The sequence below is a fragment of the Brachyhypopomus gauderio genome, unplaced genomic scaffold (assembly GCF_052324685.1).
Source record: "Brachyhypopomus gauderio isolate BG-103 unplaced genomic scaffold, BGAUD_0.2 sc96, whole genome shotgun sequence".
NCBI classification, from domain to species: Eukaryota; Metazoa; Chordata; class Actinopteri; order Gymnotiformes; family Hypopomidae; genus Brachyhypopomus; species Brachyhypopomus gauderio.
The window spans coordinates 877,959-890,458 of NW_027506917.1; the positions used below are offsets into that span (position 1 = coordinate 877,959).

General features: G+C 44.0%; 1 long non-coding RNA gene across 3 annotated transcripts in view; it reads right to left on the minus strand.

Annotated features, from left to right (window-relative positions):
• The window catches only part of LOC143496518 (uncharacterized), a 91,763-nt gene that overhangs the window by 8,214 nt on the left and 71,049 nt on the right, over positions 1–12,500 (minus strand). Inside the window, exon 5 of one of the 3 annotated variants that reach the window (XR_013125628.1) lies at positions 10,978–12,500. This exon is cut by the window's right edge and continues 6 nt beyond it. The exons of the other annotated variants lie outside the window; for them this stretch is intronic. This is a non-coding gene — a long non-coding RNA (uncharacterized LOC143496518). Of the gene's footprint in view, positions 1–10,977 lie in introns of those variants that run through there. 3 annotated transcript variants of the gene reach the window in all.

Sequence of the window (12,500 nt, forward strand, 5' to 3'; positions counted from 1 at the left end):
AAACAGATGGTGACTCAATGAAATGAAAATGTGTATACATTGCCTTTGCTTTATGGCTCTGGGCTAATTGAAGCTGTTATAATTTCTACCTTCCTGTCCTATAATAAAGCCAATTGGCCCATTTAGAGCTGGACATATTTAGATGTCTCTCATCACCACTGCACGAACTGGAAGCAGCCAGCGTGAATCATTTCCTCACGACATTCCAGCATGTTTTAGCCACAAAGATCCTTTATTGCTTCGGTTTTCTTAAACAGGGCTAATATGCTCTTTTGTTTATTCCTGAGGTGTCACGGAAACAAACTCTCGCGGCTCACACATAGCCATATGCCACGGAAATGGCGGATGAAGTCGTGGAAACCATTCCCTGGGCCTCGATCCAAACACTTTAGCGAGGCGGTTTGGGGGCTCACGTTGCCCAGTAGCTGTGTTAAAATGATAACCAATGAGCAAGTCGTTGCCCGCGGTCACGCTTCACTGTAAAAAAGAAAAAAAAAGAAAAGAAATGAAAAAAGAAATCATTAAAAAAAATGTCAAATGACTGCCAGCATTGGCTGGCAGCCAAAAGCTACAAAATTAAAGTATCTTAATTGAAAAACAGTGCAAAAGCAATAAATTTACAGACATTTTCATAAAAGATTTTGCAGAGAGAAATTGTTATTTCTAGAATTTTGAAACATCAAAGACCTTCAATAACATGATAACACTAGCACTGTTATTTTGCTGAATTATTACAAACACCACCAATGAAGTCATGGCACTGCTGAACGAAAGTGTCTGTTTTTCAAATGAGTTTCACATTCCTGTGTACATCTAAAAATCAGAACGTCTGAACCTCACTCTGTTGTTCCATCAGAACTCCAACACACTCTTCAGTTAGCTTCACAACAAGCACAGACCACTATAGGCCCAGTGTAAGTGTTTTTTTATTTTCAAATAAAATCAACATAAGTTAAACAAATGTGCCAAAAATAAAAGTTCTATTACACAAATTGTGCCATTACCTGCATTACCCTGCATAACCCTACATTACCCTGCATTACCCTACATTACCCTGCATTACCCTACATTACCTGCATTACCCTGCATAACTATACATTACCCTGCATTACCTTACATTACCCTACTTTACCGTACATTACCCTGCATTACACTGCATTACCCTACATTACCCTGCATAACCATACATTACCCTGATTTACCCTGCGTTACCCTGCATTACCCTGCATAACCCTACATTACCCTGCATTACCCTGCATTACCCTGAATTACCCTGCATTACCCTGCATTACCCTACATTACCCTGCATTACCCTGTATAACCCTACATTACCCTGCATAACCCTACATTACCCTGCATTACCCTGTATAACCCTACATTACCCTGCATTACCCTACATTACCCTACATTACCCTGCATAACCCTACATTACCCTGCATAACCCTACATTACCCTGCAGCTCCAGATGACCTTCTGAGCAGACCTGGACATCTACAGGTATGGAGACATAGAGTATGTTGACCCACACGAGAAGCTAATGGCTAGGATGAGGTCATCGTGGTATCACAGTCATGTTCATGTGGTCCATAGAATCAACCGGGCAACTCGGGCATTTCCACAAATCCAAGATCTTTCCTTTATACGCACACGCCAAAACTCTAACTGTGAACTCACAACAACAGCGTTTTCCCCTAACATGTTGCATGACCTGTGGGGTCGGGGTTCAGCATCTGTCCACAGTTCCATTCATTTGCAGACACTCCCAGAATTCTGAACATGTTACTACATCTTCAATGTCTTCAGACGTTTATTTAACTGCTCAGAATGAGGATGTCTTCATTGTTCAGCCTAAGTCCAAACAAGTTTGAGGTGTTTACTACAGGGGTTTAGCCATTAGCCACTCCTGAAATGGAGCAACATACAACTGAATTCGCCAAACTTCTCACTGATGACTGTCTAATTTTGATGGAGGTAAAGGCAACGGTTGTATGCGTTGGTCCTTGGATAGAACTTTGTGCCACCGTGAATCCTGATCGGTCTGACCAGGTTCGTTCAACAGCAAGTGTGTGGTTTGCTAACGCATGCCTTAGCATTCTTATCAATGGTGGAAAATGGCACCAATTGACTTGTGTATTTTTACGTTTTAGTGTTTGGAGTGGAATAATGGCTCAGTGGTTTGCTGTCCCCACCTAGCAAGAAGGGTTCATCTTCAGCCCTGATGCATTCTGGTTGTAACATGTTTCCCTTGTGTTTTTCCAAGGACTCCCATTTCCATGGTACAAAGGCATTCACGTTTGATAAGGACTCTTAAGAACTCTAAATCGTCCATGGGTCTGAGTGTTTGTGTGCTAGCTCTGTGCCTACATTCCAGTTTCCCACCCAGTGCATGCTGGGATCTGTAGTACTTTGTGTGTACTGCTTTATCGAGGTTCAAATGCCACAGCTGTATGCCATAGGAGTGTATTTTATTATTATTTTGTATTTTTCTATTATTAGCATCTCCATTCAGAAGCTTGTCATTCTCACCTCGGACAATGCACTATTTGTCTAGTGCCCTGTCTAGACTATTCGGCCACGCCCTGTCAGGACTATTCAGCCACGCCCTGTCTAGACTATTCAGCCACGCCCTGTCTGGACTATTTGGCCACGTCCTGTCTGGACTATTCAGCCACGCCCTGTATGGACTCTTTGGCCACGCCCTGTCTGGAGTATTTGGCCATGCCCTGTCTAGACTATTCAGCCACACCCTGTCTGGACTATTTAGCCACGCCCTGTTTGGACTACACGCTTTGTGTTCCTGACTTTGCTTTTACTTTGGTCAGATGCATTGGCATGTGTGCTTTTTCTCGCAGTGACATCACTGACTGGGCGTGGCCAGGTGTGCAAGGTGATCTCTGTGCCTGGATCCCAGTGCATTTATCGTTGTGCCTGGAGACGTGTCTGCTAATTGCCATGTCTGCTATCACCGTGTGCCTTTCAGCTGTACCAGGACGGTTTTTCTAAACTGTTTGTCTAATCAAACAGAAAATGGAGTCGAGGATCTGAGAGGTAAAGCAGAAAAAGGAATACTTCTGAGCTCAGCTTAAAATGAAGTCTGGTGAATTGTGGTATATCCTTTTGATTTTCGGTACAACTAATTCACCTTATAACAAATAACGGTAACAAACATTTGTTGCATCTGTCTCTGAAGTTCCACTAAACAACACAACACAACACGCACGCTCGCACGCACGCGTGCCTAATACACTAGCACACTTTACCTCCATTCAGGTCTGTCACTGCTTCCCGCCGCCTCTCTCAAGCTCGTGGGTAATTTCAAGAGCACGCAAGGTCGTCCCATCACCCCCTGGTGTGCCTGACTGGCACTCCCAGAGAATCAGGGACTTCACAAAGACCGTGCCGCTACAGTCACAAAGTTATGATTCTGCTGTTCCCCGGAATAAATGGCCTCGCACTGACGTTGGCTACCGCTTAAGTGCCACTTACATGGTGCTTTTTTTCTGATTCCTCTATACAATTCCATAAACAAAGAGGCTTTGATTGGTATTTACCTTCCAGGTTGGACGAGAGGATTTGGTCGAGGGGGTGGGGGGAGGTGGTGGAGGTGCTGGAGATCCTAACAGCACAACGATATGGTCAATACAAAAGACCAGAGTGATGCCAGAACATTATATCCAACTCTATTAGCAGAAAGAGCTAAAACCTCTTCTTGTTTCAAATGTCTGAAATGCTCTATATGCCACCAAATAAATAAATAATCAGGGGAAAAGCCACGTATGTGTCTTGGATTGATTTAGATTCTAGTGGCTTGGAAATTCAAACCATTTTAGTTGCGACCATTTCTATGCAGGTTTTTTTTTTTTCATTCACCATTTCATTGGAATTTTCGTGATGTTTGTTGACAACTGAACAACTTCTGGTCTTCACACAGGCTGGATCTGGAAACATAACACCCACACACTGGGTCATTTTCTCAACACTGCAGCTAATTAAAAGGTTGAGCATGTTTGTCCAAAAGTTTTTTGGGTTATGATCATGCCCACAGAAATCTCATGTTCTCATAAATGTTTTAATTTTAGATTATATTTGGCTGATTACAGACAATCAAAGCTTCTCTAATTATATGAAATAGCTTAATTACTTAGACCAGTAACATTCTTAAATTGAAATGAGTAGCATGGATTTGAACCCCAGCTGGTTCAAATGCTTTATGCTTTCACATCATGGCTCAGCAAAGCCACAACAAACAATATTGTTATTTCCATTTTAAATACATGATTTTTTATGGATTTATTTGTTGTATGTGAAACCCTTATTTGGGGGCTATAGCATATAATATGTGACATATATGTAACACCCACACACACACACACACACACACACACACACACACACACACACACAAACACTATTATTTACAGTATGACATGAGAGCACCTGTCCGTGGTGCTGAAAGTCCTCTTAATAATCCAGCAAATTCTCACGAGGGTCTGTTCTCTTCTTTAACGGAAACGGCGTCTCTCATCATGGTGGAACGTTTATATTTTCTTATGAAATGGGTAGAGGAGTCAGAAGTTTCTGTGTTGTTTGTTCATCTCCCTTTGCCTGCATCACTGGATCTGCTGTGTTCCGAACTCTCAGAAACCAGTGAGGGGGGGAAACCATTTCAGCTGGGATAAACAGAGGGGGGTGGTGGAGGCATTGGGGAGGGTGGGGGTGGTGGAGAGGCTTTTGTGGGACATTGCAGGCCGCGTGAAAGCTGCTCCACTCCGGCTTTGATGGAGTATGTCAGGCCAATCAAGGCGGGTGGAGCAGGCTGATTGGCCCTAACAGCGACGGAGGACGGCCTGATATTACCTGCCCCGTCGCTCTGACAGCTCTGACCTCGCAGCAGGGTGCCGTGACCCCGGCTTACGAGGAACCACCTCCCCATATCACGCAAACACGCCGCGAGGGCCTGCCGGCTTCGTTAGTTTAGCGGAAAGAAAAACCCACGGATATTCACAGCTCTGCTCTGTCTGACAGCTGTAGCAGAAGCCTTTAAGGGCTCGAGTGAACGAAACCACCATAGCTGGAATTTAAATCTAAAAATAAATAAGGCAATACACACCAACACACAAGGATGAAGAGTTTTGGGTCTGTCAGCAGAGAGGAACACTCCATTTCCTTAGAGGGTCACGTGGGGTAAGACCCTAGTTTTGAGAGAGTTTGATGAGGCGTGAAAGATGAGCGGATGACCCATATTAATGAACGACGACTTCAAGTCCTCTGATGGTGGAGAGAAAGAATCACTGTCACCAGGTCTTCCCCTTTAAACATGGCTTTCAATTATGTGCTTCACTCTCCGCAATCTCACACGCCATGCACCGCTTCTATAAACCCGATACCGACGAGCGCTGCCTTGGTCAAAAGCTGAGCGTCTGGCCGGCTACATCCAGTCCCCCGGAGGCACGCAGACACGGAGACAGCCGAGGCCCGGCACGCGAACCGGACACAGCGTGCCGTGCTGTCCGCCGGGAACTTCGCCAGCTCTCGCATTTGGCTGTGAACTCCAGCCACTGCAAACTGTGAGAAGGTGAATCGCTAACACGTGAACTCTCCAGGCTAGCTGCTGCTGTGCCCCCCCCCCCCTCCCCAAAAAAAAACCGTGACTACACACGGTAAGAAAGTTTAAATATATGCTATGTTGTCTGCAGCCTATAAGAAGATAAATCTTTGGCTTAAAGTTTTGTTTAACTGGAATAAAAAAGGTTTGTGTCTTAGCCTGTATTTCATTTTTCCCCCTTGTAAAAGGCCAAAAATAAATTCACAACGTAAAAAAAAATAAAATACATAACAATTATGTATACAGTCGGTTTTCATAAAGTAAGAGCCCAACCTTTTTATATAGTTCATATAGTTACTCCCCAAAAAGACCAAGAAACAAATAAAGCATCTCTGTCACAGCTGATCTCAGTGACCCCCAGCGCCTCCTCCCTCCCTTTTCCACCTCTGTCAAGACCTTGGCGTAGCTAACCTGTTATACACGATTTACTCCATACACAATGTTACAAATTACCCCGTAATGCCCGTATAATCTGCGTATGCTCCATGTCGGACACCCAGCAAACAAAGTGAAGATAATATGATATAACTGATTCTGATATAACTGCGGGCTACCGCTGTGTCTCCCATTTCACAGTAATTCTGCGCTATTGTGTTGCGGAAGGCTGCTGTCCCCGAAGCTCCGGCGCAGATTGCTTCTCTCCTCGCGTATCTGCAAATCGAGCCGATAAGAGGAGCGAATTCTCGGTACGCCAGCACGTCTGAGTAGTCGGCGGTATAACAATAACCGTGCGGCATTAAACATGATCCGAGAATTAACAGCGCCAACGAGCCCTCGCTGGGGACACCAGGGGCCAACCCCTTTAAATCCATCTGCACAATAAGTGTTTTTTCTCTCTCTTGCAGTGGCTGTAAAAGAAAACGTTATAGACTGACGACTTCATGAATGAGAAAACAACGAATGCAATTTTAAATCTGGCATCGTTTTGGTTAATGTCTTACCATCAGAATTTATAACGTTCGGTTATTAAACTCGTGGGTAATACGAAGCGAGACTGACTGGTTAAATCCCAAGTTTATTCAGCATGATCTGTGGAAATTTTTTTGCTTTTGCCTAAACTGATCTCCTTCTAACAAAATTAAAAAACGTTAAATGAATATTCAACATTTTATATATGCATGCAGGATTTTTATATATGCATGCTTTCTGCGGTATACACTGCTTCACTTGGGACATTCTAATTCCAAAACTGTGATTTAAGATTAGGAATGTGTGTAGAAAGGCATATAGAAATGTATAGGCACACAGGCACACACATACAAACAAATGCATACACACACACGTGCGCACACACAAACACTCAATAAACATGCACACACACACACACACACACACACACACACACACACACACACACACACACACACACACACACACACACACACACACAAACACACACAAATACATACACACACACAAGCACTCACACACACTCGTTTTCCTCTCTCCCTCTCCAAACCCTGTACGTCCGACACAATGTGGGGGACCATTTGTCATTAGTTATCAGGGGTTGATATATTGGTTAGCCTGCAGAGAAACAGCTGTTTCGTTCTAATCTCAGGGTGCATAGGCCAGTATTCACGGCAGGCAGCTGCAGAAAATCACAGGGAGGAAGAGTCCACCACTAAGGAAAGACACACGGCCTGTCTGCTTGGCACATGTATAGCTTTATTATCTGCCAGCTGATATTTTATTTTCATGGCGAGGAGCCGCCTTCCCAAGAGGCCTCCACCTGTGTACACATGTAATTTACATCCACCTGTGTACACATGTATTTTACATCCACCTGTATACACATGTACTTCACATCCTCCTGTGTACACATGTACTTTACATCCACCTGTGTACACATGTACTTTACAGCCACCTGTATACACATGTACTTTACATCCTCCTGTGTACACATGTATTTTACATCCACCTGTATACACATGTACTTCACATCCTCCTGTGTACACATGTACTTTACATCCACCTGTGTACACATGTACTTTACAGCCACCTGTATACACATGTACTTTACATCATCCTCCTGTGTACACATGTACTTTACATCCTCCTGTATACACATGTACTTTACATCCACCTGTATACACATGTACTTTACATCTTCCTGTATACACATGTACTTTACATCTTCCTGTATACACATGTACTTTACAGCCACCTGTATACACATGTACTTTACATCCTCCTGTGTACACATGTACTTTACATCCTCCTGTATACACATGTACTTTACAGCCACCTGTATACACATGTACTTTACATCTTCCTGTATACACATGTACTTTACATCTTCCTGTATACACATGTACTTTACAGCCACCTGTATACACATGTACTTCACATCCTCCTGTGTACACATGTACTTTATATTGTCCTGTGTACACATGTACTTTACATCCATTTTTCATCCTCCTGTGTACACATCCACTTTTACATCCACTTTTATACACATATTTTACATCCATCTGTAAACACATATACATTACATTCATCTGTAAACATATACCTTACATGTGTAAACATATACTTTACATATACTTTACATGCAGCATGACACAACATTCTCATGCTTATGACATCAGAGTGGCTCCTTCTCTCTCCTCATCTCTTCTGTACACACACACACACACACACACACACACACACACACACACACACACACACACACACACACACACACACACACACACACACACACACACACACACACTTTTCCCCTCCCTCTCTGTCATACCCATACATTAGTTTCTCTATTGCCCCTTAGTTACTCTCTTGTGGCTGCCTATTGACAGGCACCTGCGGTGAAATTTATGTCACATATTTAATATGGACATCGGAATGATTATCAAATCCATAGTTGCCAAGAAAGGCCGATCAGCTTTAAATAATGGATGAGAAGAAGATGTGACTCAATTTGTGAGCAGTGGAGAGAATGAGAGCGGGGAGGAGGAGGAGGAGGAGGGGTCGATACTCTTCTCTCTCTCCCGTTCTGGAATGTCATTATTCCGGTCGATACCTTCTCCCCACGCTTGGCATCATTCAGTGTAATCATCCTTCAATAAAAATCTGCTCGTAATAAAAAGAACAACCCGGGTCAATGGGGGGAATATGGAGAGGGATGATCCCCCGTGCCAGACACTGTATAAATGGTCTTCTTCATGGGAGCAAAAAAGGCCCACAGCACTTTAACAGACAGAAGAGTGAGCACCAGCGTCGCGTGCTTTTATCACACTTAAGCCCACGCACATACACACACACACATATACATAAGCACAAGGGTACATACACAGATGCATGCACACACACGAGCGTACTCATAAATCCAGAGATATGCAGGAGAGGTGTGGGACCTGATGGGTGTTTTTTTTTTTACCAGCAACATATACAGTGTTCGGGGTTGGTGGCTGGTTTGCAGACTCATGTTTGAATGAGGTTTTCGCTGTGGGTTCATTGCACAGTGTTCATTGCACAGATTTCCAGTCACTCAAACTGTAAGAGGTCAATCCACAGTGCTGAGATCTCTGGAACACGGACGGTGTGGAGTCCAAGTATTCGGGACAGGCAGCGTGTGAAAGCACAGTGTGTTCAGAACCTTGTGAAAAACACTGTGTTCAGTACATTCTGAAAACCACAGTGTGTTCTGTACATTTTGAAAACCAGTGTGCTCAATACAATTCGAAAACCACAGTGTGCTAAGAGTAATCGGAAAACCAGTGTGTTCAGTACATTCTGAAAACCACAGTGTGTTCTGTACACTTAGAAAACCACAGTGTGCTAAGAGTAATCAGAAAACCAGTGTGTTCAGTACATTTTGAAAACCACAGTGTGCGAAATGCATTCTGAAAAGCACAGTGTGTTCAGTACATTCTGAAAACCACAATGTGTTTAGTACATTTAAAAAACCACAGTGTGCTAAGAGTACTAGAAAAGGACAGTGTGTTCAGTATATTCTGAAAACCACAATGTGTTTAGTACATTTAAAAAACCACAGTGTGCTAAGAGTACTAGAAAAGGACAGTGTGTTCAGTACATTCTGAAAACCACAATGTGTTTAGTACATTTAAAAAACCACAGTGTGCTAAGAGTACTAGAAAAGGACAGTGTGTTCAGTATATTCTGAAAACCACAGTGTGCTAATAGCATTCTGAAAAGCGGAGTGTGTCCTGTACATTCCTGCAGGTCATGCTGACTTTAAAAGGTGAGCTCTCACAACAGTGCACTTTTTGAAAAACCACCTTTGGAAACTGCAACAGACATTCTTCTCTGATTCCCACGGGCATAAAGATTTGGATGGCTTAAAATATAATACAGTAAAAAAAGTAATAACAGATATAAATCTTACATAGAATCATAATATATATTTTATAAGTAATTTATATAAAGAACACACACACACACACACACACACTGTATAGACTTGCACCTAAGGAACTGGGAACCTCTGCCTCAACAGTGCCTGGTGTACGTAGCTTATGAGATCATTTAGTGGATGAACCCACGAGGACCACCTGGAAGCCAGTGGGCAGAATCCTTCATCGTTTTGTTTCCTCCTCGTCTGGCAGGTCTGTATATTCTAGTGTGATATAGTCATTCTGGGCTTCAGTGTGCTAAGAGGTCAAATTAACTGGCAGAATGGCTTCCTCATGGCTACATGCAGAGATGCTGATTATCCTTGGGCCCACATCTTGGTTTTTTTTGGTGTTTGTTTGTTTATCAAAAATACTAATTGCTTTTTTAGTGTTTAAAAAAGATTAAAAGTTAATAGGAGAAACTAAATAAACAGAATGCAATTGCACAGGCTATGTGAGATGTTAATTAATTTGTGACCACCTCTGAGCTAATTAGCAGATATAAAGAAAAAAGGAGAGTTAATGAGGCCTAATGTAACTGACACACTAGGAACACAGAAGACTGAATATATGAGTGTGTGAGTGTGTGAACAACATGAAGACTTCATCCCCCTCTCCTCCCTGTATGTATTAATACGTCTGCGACCTTGCCTCTAATGTAAATAATTTACACATTTATGAAATTATTGTTTTGTTTGACGGTAGTGTATCTGTGAGAGCTGAACGGAGCCTGATTGAACTAGGGGGTGGTGGCAGAAGTGGAACAGATCACACACACTTCTTTGCAGACTTGGGTTCTTCAAATTGCAATTGAATAAAAACAAACCCCACAGAAATAGACAATAAACTATCCTAAACTTGGAGGTTTTAGGAGTTTTGTGGAATCAGGAGGAAGACATTCTGGACCAAGCCTCAGCCACCACAATAACTCCTAAGTTCAACCTGAAGATCAGGATGGATCTGGTCCTGAAAACCCTTCCCCTCCGGTTCCTTCAAGAAGACATATACACATCCTTCGCAATTATGCAAACCATTAAACATTTATTTCATACATTTATTTTACATGCTTTTGGGCCTCCAAACGAATCTCTTATCAAAGTTATCTTTTTTTATATACACGAGTTGAAAATCGCAACCTCCCCCAAACACACATGCTGCATGAAGTCAGTCTTCCTTTGGCCCCTTCCGTGCGGAGATGTTCAGTCATTTTTCATGGTTGCGTGGATGCGATCTTCTAGGCTGGATCACTCGTCTCCATGCTGCCGGGTCATTGTGACATTTAACGCTACTGCCCCGCTCTCTCCCCCCAGCCAGAGTTCACAGGCAATCTAAACGAGATTACGGGCTGTAATGAATTCCGCGGGCCCGCCAGGGTGTTTCCGGGGGGGGGGTGGGATGGGGGCTAATCAGGTAATTGCGACTTTCATAAATGTGATTTATCCAGGAGAGCAGAAAGCCGGCTGAAGCAGCGGGTTTGGACCTCGACCTGTAAAGACTTCACGGATGATGCTGGCAGTGATGTGGAGGAAGGGGTGGGATTATGTAACGTCCTCACGTCTGGATTAGTGTCATATTATATAAATCAGGCTTGCGAACAGACAATCTCTGCCCCATTCATTCCTCTCCATTCGTCGCTGAAGGCGGGACAGTAAACTCCATGTGCTCTTGTTTACCTGAGGCCGACAAGCACGGATGGTGGATGGAGGGTGGGGGATGAGTCCAACCACTCATATCTCCTCTGCTTGAAGGCTTGTAATGGCCGGTGTCTTTTTGCCTTGCATTGATTTGGTTAAAGTGGTGCAGCAGCTATTAAGTTCAGGGTCGGGGTCGGGAGTATATATGTGTGTGTATGTGTGTGTGTGGGGGGGTGGGGGGGTGGGGAGTGTGTGTGTAGGGTAGGCGACTAGACGGAGGCTCTGGCTGTGCGAAATCTTTTTATCGGCGAGTGCGGGCGCATCGATCAGAGTTACACAACGCGGCGTTGTTCCCCCCACTGGGAGAGCGTGTCTCGACACTTCTCCTTCTCCCCCCACTGCCTCTCTGGATAAAAACCAGAGTTCTTCCATATCAAAGCTGTGAGCTGACGCGCTGCCCAGACACGTGCCGAAAACACGGGCAGTAGCAATTTGAGGTCCCGCGCGCTTCAACCGATTTACTGTAGCAAACTCTCGCCCAGAAACATTGGAGGAGCTAGCTGGAGGGTTCCTCATGGCTTCTGTAACAGGGCAGGAGGCAGCGACGTTGCCCGTGGAGTGACGGTCAGGCCGGAGTGCCTCAGGGCCCTCCTCTAGGCCCCTGCGCAAAGCAGGCGGGTGAACCCGATCACCAGCGCCTTTCTTCTCTTTGCTCTGCCTTTACTACCCTCCATCTGGCACAAGAGCTGCTCAGCTTCTATAATGGAAAACTATCGCCAGACCTTTTCTTCTGTCGAGGCAGGTCAAAAGGTCGCCGTTGATGTCACTCTCAAAGTAACCGGTGCCAAATAGGTCTTGACACATGCTCACTAATAGCAGAATGGGAGTAGACGGCTTTCTCGG